This window comes from Arvicanthis niloticus, chromosome 8 (genome assembly GCF_011762505.2).
Source record: "Arvicanthis niloticus isolate mArvNil1 chromosome 8, mArvNil1.pat.X, whole genome shotgun sequence".
NCBI lineage: Eukaryota > Metazoa > Chordata > Mammalia > Rodentia > Muridae > Arvicanthis > Arvicanthis niloticus.
Window position 1 is genome coordinate 85,908,245 of NC_047665.1, and position 16,794 is coordinate 85,925,038.

At 43.5% G+C, this 16,794-nt stretch overlaps 1 long non-coding RNA gene across 1 annotated transcript; it reads right to left on the bottom strand.

Moving 5' to 3' along the window:
• Positions 1 to 6,442: 6,442 nt before the first annotated feature.
• LOC143443398 (uncharacterized) lies at positions 6,443 to 14,599 on the bottom strand. Its single transcript, XR_013112354.1, has 3 exons — positions 13,954 to 14,599; positions 9,979 to 10,019; positions 6,443 to 9,860 (listed from the first exon to the last, which is right to left on the bottom strand). It is a non-coding gene; the product is annotated as an uncharacterized LOC143443398 (long non-coding RNA).
• Between the last annotated feature and the right edge of the window lie 2,195 nt (positions 14,600 to 16,794).

The window sequence follows — 16,794 nt, forward strand, 5'->3', positions numbered from 1 at the left end:
AGCGAGAGACAAGAACTGGTTAAAACTGCTTACTTAATTTAGTTTAAAACTTACTTGTGAGGCAGTCTTGATTTACACAAGAAAAACTGATAATTCGCCCTGCTCTTGTGGCCAGGAGAAGGGCACCAGCAGAAAAAGAAAGTTGATAATGATTTTTCCCAGTTTAATAAGTAAAGGAGTGCTTTTTTTCTAAAATTACAGCTTAAAAGTTACAGGCTGTCCTGAGTCAGAAATATATATATATATATATATATATAGGCTTCAGTTTTGATAAATTTTCTAGCCATTACTGTTTGAGTCAATTTCATTATTTATATGAGATTTTCATTAAGATTTGGTTCAAAGATGAGAGTTATGACAAGATAAAATTGAAGAAGTGGTGAAGACTTGTGCTCTTATGTTAGACATAAAAATGTTTACTTTGTTGTTCTTGTTGTATATCACTTCTACCAAAGTTTCTATTTTGTTAAAAGTTAAATTCAAATAAGTGTCAAATGTAACTCAAGTTACCTTTTAAAAATTGTTAATACTGTGTGAACCTTCAACATCTTAATAGTCCTTACTGTGAAATGCTATAGATAAGGCTATTCATTCTGATTTGGTTTCTTTCTTAGAGCTTCAGAGGTGAGCTCACATTACACCTGTGGACAAGGTACTGTTTGCAGACTGAATTAGGTTATGGTCTCTAGTGTGATGTGAACAGCAGTCATGCAGCCTCACAAATGCATCAGTCTACACAGAGTTCAAAGCAATAAATAAGGTAAAAGCCTTTTCTCCACAAGACCCTTGTAGGTTCTGGTCTTCAGGAGTGAAGCCTCAGACATGGGGACTTCATCAATTGATCAGGACGTGGTCAGCAGCGGGTCAATTCGGACCAGATGTGACTGAGACCTTCATGTGACAGAAGGTAAGGGACACCCAAAGGCCCACGCCAGATCCCGCTGATAGATCTTGAGAGAGAGGGTTACATGAGACCCCACTAAGTTTGATCAGGACACATGAGGTTAAGCAGAGATCAGATAAGTTACCCACAGCCTTTCTAGACTAGCTCATAGAGACATTCTGTCAGTGTAGACAAGGCTCCAGAGGCTACAGAGACTACAAGATAAGTCATTGAAAGATTTAGGAAGTATACTACATATTAAAATTATTGATGGTAATAGCAAGTGGGAGAAGATTTAAAAGAAAGGAATAGAGAAGAGGAAAAGAGAAGGTTTAGTGTAAGTCTAGAAGAAAAGAGTAGAGAAGAAGAATAGAGATAAGTTGCTGTGAGTCCAGAGGAATCGAGAGGAATAGAGGAGACTAGAGAGAGGTGAAGAAAGAGAAAGGTGACAGGAAAGAATTTACAGAAAGCAGAAAAAAGGGACTCCAATCAAAGAGAGATAAAACTCTTTGAAAATGACCAGTGTGCGCATTGCAAGTAAAGGAGCCAGCTTCAGGGTCCAAGAGGGCCCTAACAAATAGAAGCCAGGGCCAGAAAATCCCAGGCCTGGAAAAATACCCCAAGTGGCGAAGATAACAGCTCTGTGTGAAGACGGCTATTGAGATAGATGGGGCCACCCAACTTTTGATAGACACAGGGGCTTCCTCCAGGCCAATGAGTCAAAACGTATTCATGGACTACCCGAAAATGGTGGACTAAGAGATGGGCTGGGTATCCCATTCATTTATGGTCATCCTAGGCTGCTCCTATCCCCTGTCTGGTTGAGGGGATACCCCCTAGGATGGACATCCAGATACAACACTTCCTGGGCTGCAACTAGCTGACAAGAATTCAACGGATAGAAGACTGACTTCAGCCAGGAGCTGAGGTAACCTGCTTTACAGACGGGAGCAGTTTTCTCCATGCTGGTCAGAGACAAGCCAGCGCTACTGTGGTGGACACATGCCATCTGGACTGACTCCCCACCCCTGAGATCATCGGTGCAGAGAACAACCTTGGAACTTGGGGCTGACAAGAAAGCCAACATCTGCATGGACAACAGGTATGCTTTTGCCACAGTCCATGCCTGCAAGGCTATATGCCAAGAGAGGAAACCCTGATGAAACCGGAAGCTGTAAATATTTGTTGCCCAGGATACCAAAAAGGGAGGAGACTCCGGCCTGAGGCAATAACAGGACAGATCAAGTGGCTTGATACAGGAGCCCTCCCAGGTTTGGGGCCTAAAATAGACAATGTCGCACACAAGAAGGGAGAACTATACTCCCCAGAAAGCAAAGGATTTACCAGGCTAAATACACAGATGAACTCTTAAGATATTAGTGCAACCAAGCAGCCAAGAGACTTAAAGCGTATAAGGGACCTTAGGTTTTGAGCCAGAGAAATAATAAGACTTAGAGTAAATAAGAAATACCTAGGAGAAAACAGCCTAGAATAGGGACCTTCTCGAGGTTTCAAGTGTCCTAGGTAATTAGATCAGAGAGCAGTTTTAAGGTAGGTCAGGAATTGTCAGAGATATTAGAAGCTCCACTGTTTATACTGTCTCTAAAGCTCAGGACAGGTAGAGAGAATATACAGAACCCTAAAATTAAACTACCTTTGGGAACTGGCGCTGGCTAGAGTGTCCCTTGTCCTTGTTCCATACCCAGAATGTCCCTTTTGTGTGAGAAATGATTTTTCAGGCTACTAAGAGACTTCCTGGTGCTGCTGACCATCTGACCTCCTTGAAATCCACCAACACGTGCCTGAACATCCAGATGCCAGAGCAACCTCCTGCTGTTTAGCTCAAGGTCGTCTGCTATTCTACAAGGCCAAAGAGCAGGCCCTGACTCCTGAGACATCCCACCCTAGAGGCACGGGGGCAATGCTGCCTTAGAGGATGGGGCTTAGTGTGTATACACCCAAGATTAAATGACAGCTTGTGATTACAAGATTGAAGTTGAAATGTGAATCTAGAGTTATATAGATTTGTTCCTTTTGCAATTTCTCTTTATTATATATGTGATTTTATATATATATATATATATATATATATATATATATATATATAGACAGCTATGTGCCACAAAATGTGGAAAAGTCAGAAGACAACTTTGAAAGTGTGTTACAAAGAAAAGGAAATGTTTTGAAACTCCTAGTAAATAGAATAGAGCCCAAGAACCCCTGCTAACAGATACTTAGTGCCTAAAATTGATAAATGGTAGACTTACAGCTCCGGGTTAACACCATGTGTTTCCACTGCTATCTTTGATGAGAACAAAGATTATTATATACTTGTCCAGCTAGTTCCCGCAGGTACTCTTGAACTGAGTTTGAGATACACCCTAGATGATTCGGCAGAGAGCCTATTTTCCTTGACTCTAGCTGTTACATTGTGACTAGGAGTGGCCATAGATATAGAGACAGGTGTAACTACATTGATACAGACACCTCATTATTTTCATCAGCTGAGAGCTGCCACTGATGTAGATTTGAGAGCCCTAGAACAGTCAGCAACAAAGTTAAGTTGTTACTAGACTTGCTGTTTCTTAAAGAAGTGTGTTACTCTAAGAGAAGAATGTTAAGGTTAGACCAGAGACAGAAAGATAGAGAGAAACAGCAGAACTGGTTTGAAAGTTGGTTCAATAAGTCCCCTTTGTTGAGAACCCTGTTATCCTCCCTTGCTGGACCTCTTGTGATTTTACTTTTGCTTTTAACCATAGGCCCTTGCATTTTAAATAGATTAGTAACTTTTGTTAGAGAGAGAATAAGTGCTGTTCAACTTTTAGTACTGCGACATCAATATTGGACTTTAGGTCAAGAAAATGACGATTTGATGTTACTAAAATCTAAGTTTTTATGATTAAAAATGTCATTAGAGGAAATGGGGAAATGAAGAATGAAAAATTATAAAAATCATTTTTATAGAATATATACATATATAGATGCCTTTCAAGTTCTTTTAGGGACATGGAAAATTTTCTCTGAAACAAGCCAGGCCAGTTCCAGGAACTGGCTGTAAGGAGTGAAAGTCATTCAGGTGGTAAAAACACAATGACAGGACTGTGGCTTTACAGCTGGAGCTAGTGAGAATAAATAGTTGATAAATGACAAGGTAGGGCAGTGACTTGGTGAAACCACATTTTTGAAAAAATGATTGTACTGGGTAATTTCCATGGCCATTAACCTTTTAGGGTGGGTTTCTTTGGAATGTATCACTATTCTCATGTTATGTATCCTTGGCAACCTCTTACCCCCTCCCCACTCCCCTGGTTTGTGGTTTTGCTCTTTAAAAGACCCCGGTACCCATCACTCAGGGCCAAAAACCCTGCTCTTGGAGCTAAAGAGCTTGTCGTTTTTGACCTCCGGCTCCTCCCCTAATAAACCTCTGCTGATTGCATCCAGGTATGGTTTCTTGTGATTTTTGGGTGGTCGCGATCCGGAGGCTTGAGGAAGGGTCTCCCGAGTATGGGGGGGGGTCTTCAAAAGCAGGGTCCCACTCTCTGTTACACTCTTCTTCAGTACAGTGCTCAGAGTCTCTCCTGGAACAATAGGACAGACACAACATGGAAAGGAAGATTTCAAACTATCCTCATTTGCAGATGACATAAACTCATAGATTTAAAAGCCAAGATTCTACCAGAAAACTCTTGGACCTGATAAACCATTTCAACAGAGCAGGATATAGACAACATGCAAGAGCCAGTAACTTCCTACAGAAAAACAAGAAACTACTTGAGAGGAACAAAAAATAGCAAAAGAATCCAGTTAACACAGCCTGCCAACCACAGAGAAAATCAGCCAAACCAAGAAGGTGAAAGATTTCGCAATGAAAAAATTAAGACACTAAATAATTAAATGCCAGGCATGGTGATCCCAGCACTTGGAAGGCAGAGACCAATGGATCTCTGAGTTTCAGATAGCCTAGCCTGGTCTACAGAGTGAATTCCAGAACAGCCAGAGCTACACAGAGAAACCCTGTCTTGAAAAACCAAAACAACAACAATAAACAAACAAACAAGTAAATAAACTGAAGAGACACTAGAAGGTGGCAGAATAACTGTTGGAAAACAGTTAAGCACCTAGGGAAAGAGAAACCCTCAGTGCAGCTGGCAGGAGTTCAACTTGTTTGGCCACTATGGAAATCAGTATGGAGGTTGTTCAAAAAACTGAAACTAATTTGACCCAGCTATACCATCCTTGGATATACATCCAAAGGACTCTAAGTCAACCTATCAGAGACACTGGCACATTTGCTGCACTAATCCCAGTACCCAGAAAATGCCAGGTGTCCATCAGCAAATGAATGCATAAAGCAAATGAATGTGTGTGGTGGCACAGCCTTTAATCCCAGCATTCTGGAGGCAGAGACAAGCAGATGTTTATGAGTTCCAGGCCAGCTAAGACATAGTAAGACCTTGTTGAAAACAAACAAGCCCATTCATAAAATTCAGCAGAATTTTATATTGCTATAATGAAAAATCAAGTAAAATCTTCAGGAAAATCAAGCAAACAGGAAAACATTTTACTAAAATGGGTCAGACTGGCAAGGACAAACACTTCATGCTTTTCCTTTGGCAATGGACCTGCATTAAGATGTATGTATGTGTTTGTAGTATTAGGAGGGCATTAAGTGGGGTGCAATAGAATACGTGATAATAAAGCAGAAGGGACATTGTCTGGAGAGGAAAGGAAGAGAGGATTACTTTCCATGCTAACTTGGAATCAGTAAAACACTGACACTGTAAATTTAAAAATGTAATTTATGCAGATGGGCTATAGGTTAGTGGCAGAGCACTTGCCTATCACGAAAAGGGCCCCTGGGTTTAAATCCCTAGCTCAGCAAAAGCTAACAGAATCAAAGAAGGAAGTCTTTTTTGTTTGTTTGTTTCATTTTTTTTTCCGAGACAGGGTTTCTCTGTGTAGCCCTGGCTGTCCTGGAACTCACTCTGTAGACCAGGCTGGCCTCAAACTCAGAAATCCGCCTGCCTCTGCCTCCCAAGTGCTGGGATTAAAGGCACGGCAGGAAGGAAGTTTTTGACTAAAGCAATGGGCCTCATGATCAGATTTCAGCTGGCAAGATTGGCAAATTTGCAAACAGATGGGTATCACAAAGTACTGTCTAAAGAAAGAGAACACACTGAGAATAAATGAGAGAGCACAAAGAACTCAGTGATGTTGGAGAGAGCACAACCATTCTCACAGCAGACTGAGGGGGAAGATGGTAATGTGTAACAAAGATATCAAAAGAAATGATGACCAGGGAAGAGTGACCTCAAGTTCATGAAGATCCACCTGCCTCTGACTCCCAAGGGCTGGGATTAGACACGAGGGTGCCTGCATAAGTGTGTGTGCACATGCACCAACACAACCAGCCACAGACCTTTCTCCAAGTATTAGTAAGAACGCACATTGTGAAGTACATTTTATGAGACAAAAGCACTCCAGCATTCCTTGAACCCCATGAGTTAGAAACATTTCAGTTCAGCCATGGATCCAACACACTCCAGAGTAGGCAGACAGCATTTATTGAGATGAAAACAAACCCAAAGTAGTCAACATGACCTGCTTAACTACTCAAGTTTCTTACGGAATGATTCTTTGGAAATGAATAGTGAAAAATCCATAATACAGAGATCTCACATGAGATTATTATTCAGTCTGTAACTTTTATATTCTTTCTATAGGTTTTGTGTGTATGCATGTTTGCCAACAAACACATACAGGCACCACACGCACACTTGGTACCCACTGACGTCAAAGGAGTGCATCAGATATCCTGGAAGTGGAGTCACAGACGTTTGTGAGCCACTAAGTAGGTGTTGGGGGACAAGCCTTGGTCCTCAGCGAGAGCCTCGGGGTTGAGCCACCTCTCCAGATGCTCATTGTCTTTTATACTATTTCCCTCAAGAACATCCTTCATGGAACAGGATGTATTTACTGCACCAGCTTCTCGTATTGCTTTAACTCGTAAGTTTTTTTCTGAATTTGAAGTTTTCATGTGACTTTAAAAGTAACCAGCATGGCTGGTGTGGTCAGACCTTTAATCCCAGCTCTCGGCGATGGAAGGGTAGAGGATCTCTGAGTTCAAGGCCATTTCAACAGCACATACTTACTCCAAATCAGCCAGATCAGCCTGGCCTATAGAATGAGAGTATTTCAAAATAGGAAATTATGTTTAAAAATGGCTCCTTTTCTGCTACTTTGGTTTTTTATTACATTTGTGTGCTTGTCCAGTGTGTGCCATGGTTTGCAAGTGAAGGTCAGGAGTTCTCACCAGTCACCATGTGAGTCCTGGGAAATAACTCACCATCAGAAGGGACAGCCAATTCTCTCATCTGATAAGCCATTTCATCAGCTCTTCTTGATTTGTGTTTTGTTTTGTTTGGGATGTGGGTGGGGTGGATACGGGGCTTTTCTGTGTAGACTTGGCTGCCCTGGAACTCGCTCTGTAGACCAGGCTGGCCTCAAACTCACAGAAATCCTCCTGCCTCTGCCTCTAGAGTGCTGGGATTAAAGGCAAGTACCACCATGACCTGACTTATGTTTTGCTTTTTAATCTGTTTGCTTTGAATTATTATTATTATTATTATTATTATTATTATTATTATTATTATTATATTCTCAGTACATAACCTGGAATGTCCTCAAATTCATGGTAAGTCTGTCGGTATCTCCTAAGCACTAAGATTAAAAGCATAATCCACAATGTTCAGTCAAAGTGACTAGTAATTTTATTCTGGGCTAGAGATGGCCAATGGTGTGGACCACGTACTGATCTTGCAGGTCTCAGGTTCAGTTCTTAGCACCCATGTCTTGTAGTTCACGCCACCTGTAAATCCAACTTCATAGGACCCAATACCCTCTTCTGATCCCCTTGGTCACGTACACATGAGCACATATAACACCATATATTTCATCACAGAATAAATAAAACACAAAACAGCACATAAATTTAAAAACAAGTCTTAAATTTTTTTCTATTTCTAACATTTTAAACTTTTTGATCTGGGCAGTGGTGGCATGCTCCTTTAATCCCAGCACTTGGGAAGCAGAGGCAAGCGGATTTCTGAGTTCGAGGCCAGCCTGGTCTACAGAGTGAGTTCCAGGACAGCCAAGGCTACACAAAGAAACTCTGTCTTGAAAAACCAAAAACCAAAAAAAAAAAAAAAAAAAAAAAAAAAAATTGATCTAATATGTACTAGTCTTTTTAATTTAAGGAGTAGTTGCATGGATGGACTAATCTTACCCAAGTGTCTTCGGCAGTGGTAGGATTATTCTTGGTAGACAAGCATTCGACCACAACGCTACCCTCCTGTCCTCTGCCGTTTATAGGCAATAGGAGCCTATTGGAGGTTACCATTCACTGGCCACGTTCTATTGCGCATGCTCCCTCCACCTGAGTTTCTTCACATTGTAAAACTGAAGTCAAATGGGCGCTACACTCGATATGCATACGGATTTTCCCACTGTACAGCTTCAGGGATGTTGCAAAGGTGTGTAATGAGAGACTGCTTGTAGTCCCTCACACGGGGTACATGTGCTTTCGGGTTTTTGACGGAAACTATCACAAGGAGGTTGCTACATTAGTGAAGTCTTTCCTTGTTCGACCTCATGTGCAACTGGTAGTTTGTTTCTGGAGCGTCTGAAGGTTTTCCCACACTGTGTGCACTGACAGGGTTTCTCTCCACGGTGGACTCTTTCCTGTTTTTGAAAGGTACTGGAGCAACTGAAGGGATTCCCCACACTCTGCGCACGCAGAGGGCTTCTCCAGTGTGAGTTCTTGGTTTTGAATGGAACTGCAGCTAGTAAAGACTTTTCCACAGTCTCCACACTCAAAAGGTTTGTATCCGGTGGGGGTTCTCTGGTGCCTCTGAAAGGAGCTGAAGCGACTGAAGGCCCTCCCACACTTTGGGTCTTTCTCCAGTGTGAATAATTTTATGTCTCTGGAGAGCACTGGGGCAACTGAAGGCTCTCCCACACTCCTGAGCGTGTAGAGAACTGGAGCTTGTAAACGCTCTCCCAAACACTTTACACTCATAGAGTTTCTCCCCACTGTGGATGTCAACGTGCATCTGAAGGTATGCGGAACGGTGAAGGTTTTACCACACTTTTGACACTCAAAGGATCTCTCTCCAGTGTGAGTTTTTTCATGCCTTTGAATGGAACTGGGACAGTTGAAAGACTTCCCACACTCCTTACATGAGTAGGGTCTCTCTCTGGTGTGGGTTCTTTTGTGTCTTTGAAGGGAAATTGAACTACTTAAGGTTTTACCACAGTGTTTACATTCATAGGGATTTTCTGCTCTGTGCAGTTTTTCATGTAATTGAAATAAATGCATTCCTTACACTGATAAGACCCATTTCCAGTGTGAGTTATTGTGAGCCGTTGAAGTGTAGTGAGAGAGAGGAAGACCTCCCCACACTCCTTACATCCACAATATCCATCCCCTCTCTCGTGGACTTTTACATGATTCGAGGAGAACTCTGACGACCAAAGGCTTTGCCACATGTGTGGTGTGTGTAAGGCCTCTCTTTGTATGAGTCCTCAAATGTCTTCGCAGGGGACCTGAGCAATGCAAGGCTTCTCACCCTCCTAACGTAGCATCTATCTCTAGTGGGGGCGTTTTCAGGATTTGAAAAGTTTTGGAAGTGCCTGCATCTTGACCAGGTTGGCAGGTTTTATCTTGAATATGTACTTCTTCATGTGCCCGTAGCAAACTGGGGGACTTGAAGGCTTCTCCACATACCATAGATTTACAAGGTCCATGTCCACTGTGTATTCTCAAGTGTCTTTGAAAGTTTATTAATGAAATAAACAGCGCACCACAACCTTGGCACTCACAGTGTGTCTCTCTTCTTCATGGATCTTAGCTGGCAGAGGCTTCTCCCCATCTTCTTGATGCTCACAGAGACTGTGTTCAGTGTGGGCGCCCATGTGCCTGTGAAGAGATTGGTAAAGAGCAGTAAAGACTTTACCACACACAGTGTGCTCCCAGGGTTTGTCACTAGTTTCCTTGCTCAGAATAAGGTCTGAAATCTGGCTTTCTTCATACCAACCATATTATTTTCTTTCTGGAAATCTCTCTACCACAGGACTTCTGTAAAAAAAAAAAAAAAAAAAAAATGAGATGCGTTATTCAACTAGACACAAACTAGAATCCCTGGAAAGTAACCTGAGGTGAGAACTGCCTTCACCAACTGGCCTGTGGGCTTATCTACCTGGTATTGTTTTTGATTAAAGTTCAAGAAGGCTAGCTCACTATAAATGGCTACTCCCACACAGGTGGTCCCAGTTATACGAGAATGCAAGCTGAGAGGGCAAGCCAGCAGGCAATGTCCTGACTCAGTTCCTGTCATGGCTCTTACAGTGACACACTGCTGTCTGGAAGTGGGAGATGAAATAACCCTTCCTTCCTCATTTTGCTTTTGACTAGTGTTTTATTTCTTAAAATTTTAAATTCATTAGAAGGAACTACACGGGCGTTGTCAAAACGGTCAAAACAAAAGAAAGGCTCTTGGGACTTCTTGAGCATAAACTAGGTAATGGTTCTGAAAGTGTTTGAATGCAACTAATATCAAAACGCTAGTATTTAGATTTGGGGAATCTTGATAGGACTAAAACTGAAACAGCATATACATAAAAATTAAAAAATACAATTGTAAAAACTTGAAGGATAAGTTAATTGAAGCAGGACTTATTACTTGTATGATTTAGGTTTTTGTTGAGATAGATAGATAGATAGATAGATAGATAGATAGATAGATAGATATTCATATTCCCAGATACTAAAGGGTTTAAACAGATGAATCATGAGACCCTACAGGTTGAATCCAACTTTAATGACATCATGATAAACCATGAGATCTATGCTTTCAATAATCATATATATTCATGCCTTACTCTGTTTCATACTAGTGGGAACTAGTTGCCCCAGTGAACACAAATCACATTAGGTTTCTTCTAAGAATGTTATCCTGATCTTCAGTGTGCTGATCTTCCCACTGTGTTCCTAAAATGCAGAGCAGGGCAAACAGTAGAAATGACTAGACTCGGTAAATTACCGAGTAGAAGTTACTCAATTCTCTTTTCATGATCCAATGATCCCTGCTGATTCATCCAAAATATACACTTCCATTTGCTAAGTCACTGAACACCATGGCTAATAAGACACGATTTTCTTCAAGTGATGATAGGAAAGAATGTGCGAGACAGGCGGCACCGGGCACACAGAGGAGGATGCGCTGGGCGTTACACTTAGTTTCTGAGCAATTTCTTTGATTCTGATCTACAGATGTTTATTCCATGATTCTTTTTTTTTAAGATTTATTTATTTATTTTATGTATATGAGTACACTGTAGCTGTCTTCAGACACACCAGATCCCATTATAGATGGTTGTGAGCCACCATGTGGTTACTGGGACTTGAACTCAGGACCTCTGGAAGAGCAGTCAGTGCTCTTAACCACTGAGCCATCTCTCCAGCTTCTGGCCTGTTCCATGATTCTTACTTTCTAAGTTCACACTGCCTCAAAGAAACAAATCCACAAAAGAAGTGTTGATAGGGGCAATAGCAAAGCATGAACATCCCCCAAGCAGTGGGAAGTGCAGTAAAACTTGAGCCTGAGTCACTTGTAGTTTCTTTTTCTACAAATATCTAGTTCTATTCTAGAACAGCTCTGTTCACGAGAGAGCTAGTCTCACAATACTTAGAATGCTTTCCTTCAGAAATGGCTAAGCACGGAGGCACTTGCTGTCAGCCTGACAGCCTGTGTTCAATCCAGAGAAACTACATGGGGGAAAGGGAGACCAGCTCCTACAAGTTGTTCTTTGATGTCCACATATGAGCCATGGTGCAGATATAAACACACACACACACATACACACACACACACTGAGAGAGAGACTTGTCTGTATAACACACACACACACATTCACAGATACCCACATACACACAGACATACTCTCACACAGACACACACTCACACACACATTCACACACTCACACACACACACCCTCCCTTCTTAGTCTGTAAACTACATATGTACTTAGGAACATTGTAAAGTTCATACATGTGGATTTTAGCCAGTTACATAATATAACTTCATTCTTCTAACAGAAAAGGTGACATTCTTACTAAGTTCTGTCAGACGTGCATAAAGAAAGGTGAAGTGGTTCATAATTTTATAAAAACCCAAGATGTCAACAAGTGAAAGAATGTATAAAATTCTGGAGATTCTCTAAGAAACATTTTAGGAACCAACAAAGCCTCTTTTCAAATGTACTGAAGGAGTACCAAATGCCAGGAACTGATTCCGTGGAAGAGAAGGTTATCACAAGTGAAGGCTTAGATATAACCCCAAGTGCCGGAAAAATACCACAGGGAAGGTCTAATCCTAGTCAAAGGCTTCTGCTCAGAAAAGCACTGGGGGGCTGGAGAGATGGCTCAGTGGTTAAGCACATGCTCTTTTAGAGACTCTGAGTTCAGGTCCCAACACTCATAACAAGCAGCCCGTAACTCCAGGCCCAGAGTATCTGACACCTCCTTCTGGTCTCTGGGAACACTGCACTCATGTGCACAAACCCACATATAATTTTTAAAATAATAATAAAAAACTTTTTTTTTTTTAAAGAAAAAAGCCAATGATCTGAATGTACACAGAGGTATACAACTTCATTCCTACAGAGGCAGGGTCGTTTTAGCCCAGGGCCTTCAAGGGCAGCCTGAGAAACAAGTGCAAGGACCAGTTTCCAAAAATAAAGTCAGAACGTGTGTTGGATAGCTCACACACACACACACACACACACACACACACACACACACACACACGAGCAAAAACAAACAAACAAGGATTATTAGGTCTACACTATTCTAGATTATCTGAGTAGCAGGCTTTTACAGGAAATGACTTCAGCTAGTTCAAGAATCTCTCACAACGAACAGTTTCTTTACATAGGGTCAGGAAATTGCTCCATAGCAGGCTCTCGGGAGCTGACTGAAATTCCCATTGCCCCTATATCCACCCCTCCTTCTTCATTTACTGACTTTTTGACCAGACAGGAAGTTATTGTAAAGAACGCCCATACTGCTCGTACTGATACCATTCGGCACACTTAAAACCTTGCCCTGGTTCCCTCTGTTTCTATGCTAGGATCCCATATCCTGGACCCATGGGATTCTAGGTGGAGACCAACCAACACTGCTTGTAAACTCGACCGTCACTCCAACCCCACTTCCGGTAAGCACATTTAATATCCAGAGAAAATATGTCTCGATTACCCAGGCCCTGGAAACAGGGGAGCTACAAGGGGTAACATTCCTCCAAAGTCATCGCCTCTAACATCCCATCCCCTCTTCTGTCATTCATTTCATCTCCTGCTTCAGGCTCTGACCCCTGGCCTAACGGCTCCTACATGTCACCCAGGCTGGCCGCTTTAGTGATTGTTGGCTGTGTGTTCCTCCTGGGACTAGCTCAGAACTGCCACTCACAGCTTCTCCTGTGACCCTGTCAAATAATCTTACCCTGCCATACACCAACTGCCCTGAGCCCGGTGTTGCCATGACTCCCTGTCTGCCTTCATATCACCCTCTTTGGCATGACAAACTGTTTTAAGGCATCTGGGACACAATCTGTAGGGGCATTAAGTCCCCAGACTGAAACAAAACCATAACCCTTGATACCTCATCTCAGCTCCAGTCCCCTGCAGCCGGTTACACCTTGATTCTTTGTGGTACTCAAGTCTACCATCGCCTACCTGCTAGTTGGTGAGAAGTTTGAACGCTAGTATTTCTCCTACCCAAGTTGGGGGTGATACATGGAAAAGAGACCCCACCGACTCTGATGGTGGACTCAACAGCTGCCCGATACAATAAAGGAGCAGTTCAAATCTTGCCCCCTCCTGGCTGTCTCAGGAATAACTGCGGGTGTGTGTCACCACTGGGACAGCAGGACTGACCACATCCCTGACCTGACAAAGACATTGAGTACTCAGAAAAATTTGAGGGAGGCTGGTACAGCCTGATGGTGCACACCTTTAATCCCGGCCCACTGGTGGCAGAAGAGGGTCTCCGTGAGTTCGAGGATAGCATGGATTACAAAGTGAGTTCCATGCTAGCCAGGGAACTTAAAGAGACCTTATCTCCAAATAAATAAATGGAGGGGAAGCAGACTCCATCAGAGAGTGAGAGGCTCTCTCTCCTCTCTGCGTACCCACACAAGACCAGGTGTGTAAACGAGTGAGCGTGAGCACGGGCCGAGCTGCTCCCCCCAGGGGCCTCTGGCCTGGTCCGGAATGGTCAGAAAGCTGGGAGCAGCAGCACAGGTCCACACAGCATCGCTGAGCCGGCAGTGGCTTGCCCAGATCTGTCAGTGCCTCCAGTTCCGACCGCAAACTCTCCATTTCTGGCTTATGGAGCAGAGCGTCGGAAAGTCCACGGAGGATGCACGGATGGGTCTTGCAGGACCAGGGATGTTGCACAGTTCTAAGAGGACAGGGAGAACGTGCAGTGCTCAAAGTCAATAGTCTCAGACACGAACGCCCAGCGTGTCACATTCCTGTTTTAAGATTGGGCAGCTGGCATGGGCTCTCCCACTGCAGAACACCCAGCTCAGGGACAAAGGTCCTGCCACATTGCAGTTGTCTCAGGAGCCACGTTTCCTCAATCAGACAGACCCTGACAGCCCCAACACCCAGCACATAGAGAAAGAATCCTTATGGACTGCAGGCAGTGTCCGCAGAGAGTTCCAGACTCTACTCTCACACGGATAGTAGACACTCCAGCCAAGGCCACACCTGAATAACCGGACCTGATGTCCTCAGAGGCCCAATAATTCCCTGGTCTCTTCGAGACCTCCACTGTTTATAAACAGACATTTAAAAGTGACCCCGTATGTGGAAGAGCTGGAGGGGCGTTTTTTTGTCCTGGAGGAAGATCAAAGAGCACACAGTAACTCTGTTCCCCTGACAAGGCTGTGTTCTCCCTTCCATCCCGTGTCCTCCCTCCATTGGCCTTGGTTTACACTACTCTATACACAATGTATAGACGCAATAATATTGCTTAACTTGAAAAAATATATAATCTGAAAATGTAAAATTGCAATGAAGAAATTTAATATATCCTTAAAGAAAAGGAAAGATAATATTTGAGTTAGTACAGATTATCTGGAAATAGTTAATAAAGTGCTTCTAAGAAATCGATAGGGAAAAAACAAAAAAAAAAAACTTGGAGGAAAGCAGCTCGCAGTCTTTAATCCCACACCGTAGAATATAGCTGGAAACGTTCTGAGAGCCTGGGAGAGACTGGTAGCAGGCAGGCTGCCGGGAATGGTTCATCTCCAAAGCACGTGCTGCACAAACACACAAAGAGCTGAGCTTAAATCTGCAGTGGCAGAGCTGGCTAGCTGGAGATTGATGAGCGCTGTGTCAGGGCTCTGGCGGATGTGATCAGGAGGTCTTGTGACATGCCTGCTAGCCGCGTGGTACTGGCAACTGAAACCAGTACAGAGGCAGCATCATAGACAAAATGTCATCCTCTGAGGAAGCTAATGGGGACTTTCTTAGTGTCTTCAGTCATGCAGGGCTATGTGTGTCTCACGGCGGGATTGTGCAAACCCTGTGCGGAGAAAAGTTCCGTAAACCGGAGATGGGTCTCACACGTGCCTCATCCCATGTGGCAGGTAGGGTGGGATGGAGAAGACCAGCTTCTCCCTCAAGCAGGCACCTTGTGGCAACTTAAGCGATCTCACCGTAGGCCCACACATGTATCTCCATATGCCTAGTAGACTAATGTTGAAGGTGAGTGCCAGTTTAGATGAACAAACCTCAGCAGAACTGCAGGTCACGTTGGGGCTCGTTCAGATCCCCACAGGTCTGTGGGACCATTTCAATCACGCACACGCTTATCCATCATTTGTCCGGAAGTTGTACATTCCTGTATCAAGCTCCTAATTGGCCTAATTCTCTGAAGACCTGTATCAATGCCATCTTGTGTCCCACCGAGGTTTCCAAAGCAATCTCCTGTGGGGTGATCAAATGGGTGGCCAGTTCTTCCTGCCTATCTTCTTGGTGGCCCTTACCTGGTCTGGGGGGCCACCCTAGTCTTCTTCCACTTGGAGACTCTGGTCCTGTGTCTTACAATCCCCGTAGCCACTGGAAAGGGATCTCAGAATGCCACAAGGAACATGCTCTTCCCAGTTCAAAGGACCTTGGGTGCACTGAGAGACCCAGGAAAGGCAGCCTCTCTCAAGTAACTGGGTGAGGCTCAAAAAATGCTGCAGGAATCTTTCTGGAACAAGCAGTCTGACAGCAGTGAGAAAGGAAGAGAGGAGACTTCACCTGTGGCCTGAGGCCAGGATGCTCCAGAAATCTCAAGGCCAGTTTGCATTCTTACTTTATACTCTAAAACTCCGTGGTTGGGGGAGCAGGCAAGCAAACAGAAGCACACACGGCAGTTAGTTTGGGGGCTCTGAGTTTTCAAAGGCATGTTACAGTTGACAGGTATAGGCTTTTGTGTCGGGTTGCCAAGGGTAACCTACTGTGTTTCCGGTATTTCTCCAGGTCATTCTGTTCCAGGCAGCAAACCGAAGGCATGCTGTGCTTTAAGTAAATCAATACATCAGCATCTAATAAAAATGCACATCTGCAAGCCAGGCTCTGGGAGGTAGGGCCAGGAGGGTTTGCTGGCTGCCAACCTTGCTCCAGGTTCAGTGAGAGGCCCTGTGGAGCAGGACACTTACCAGTCTCTTCTGGTGTCTGTACACACAAAGGCCCTGTGGAGCAGGACACTTACCAGTCTCTTCTGGTGTCTGTGCATGGACAAGCATGCACATACCGCACACGTTCACACAAAGCAAAGCAACAAGAAACACGTATG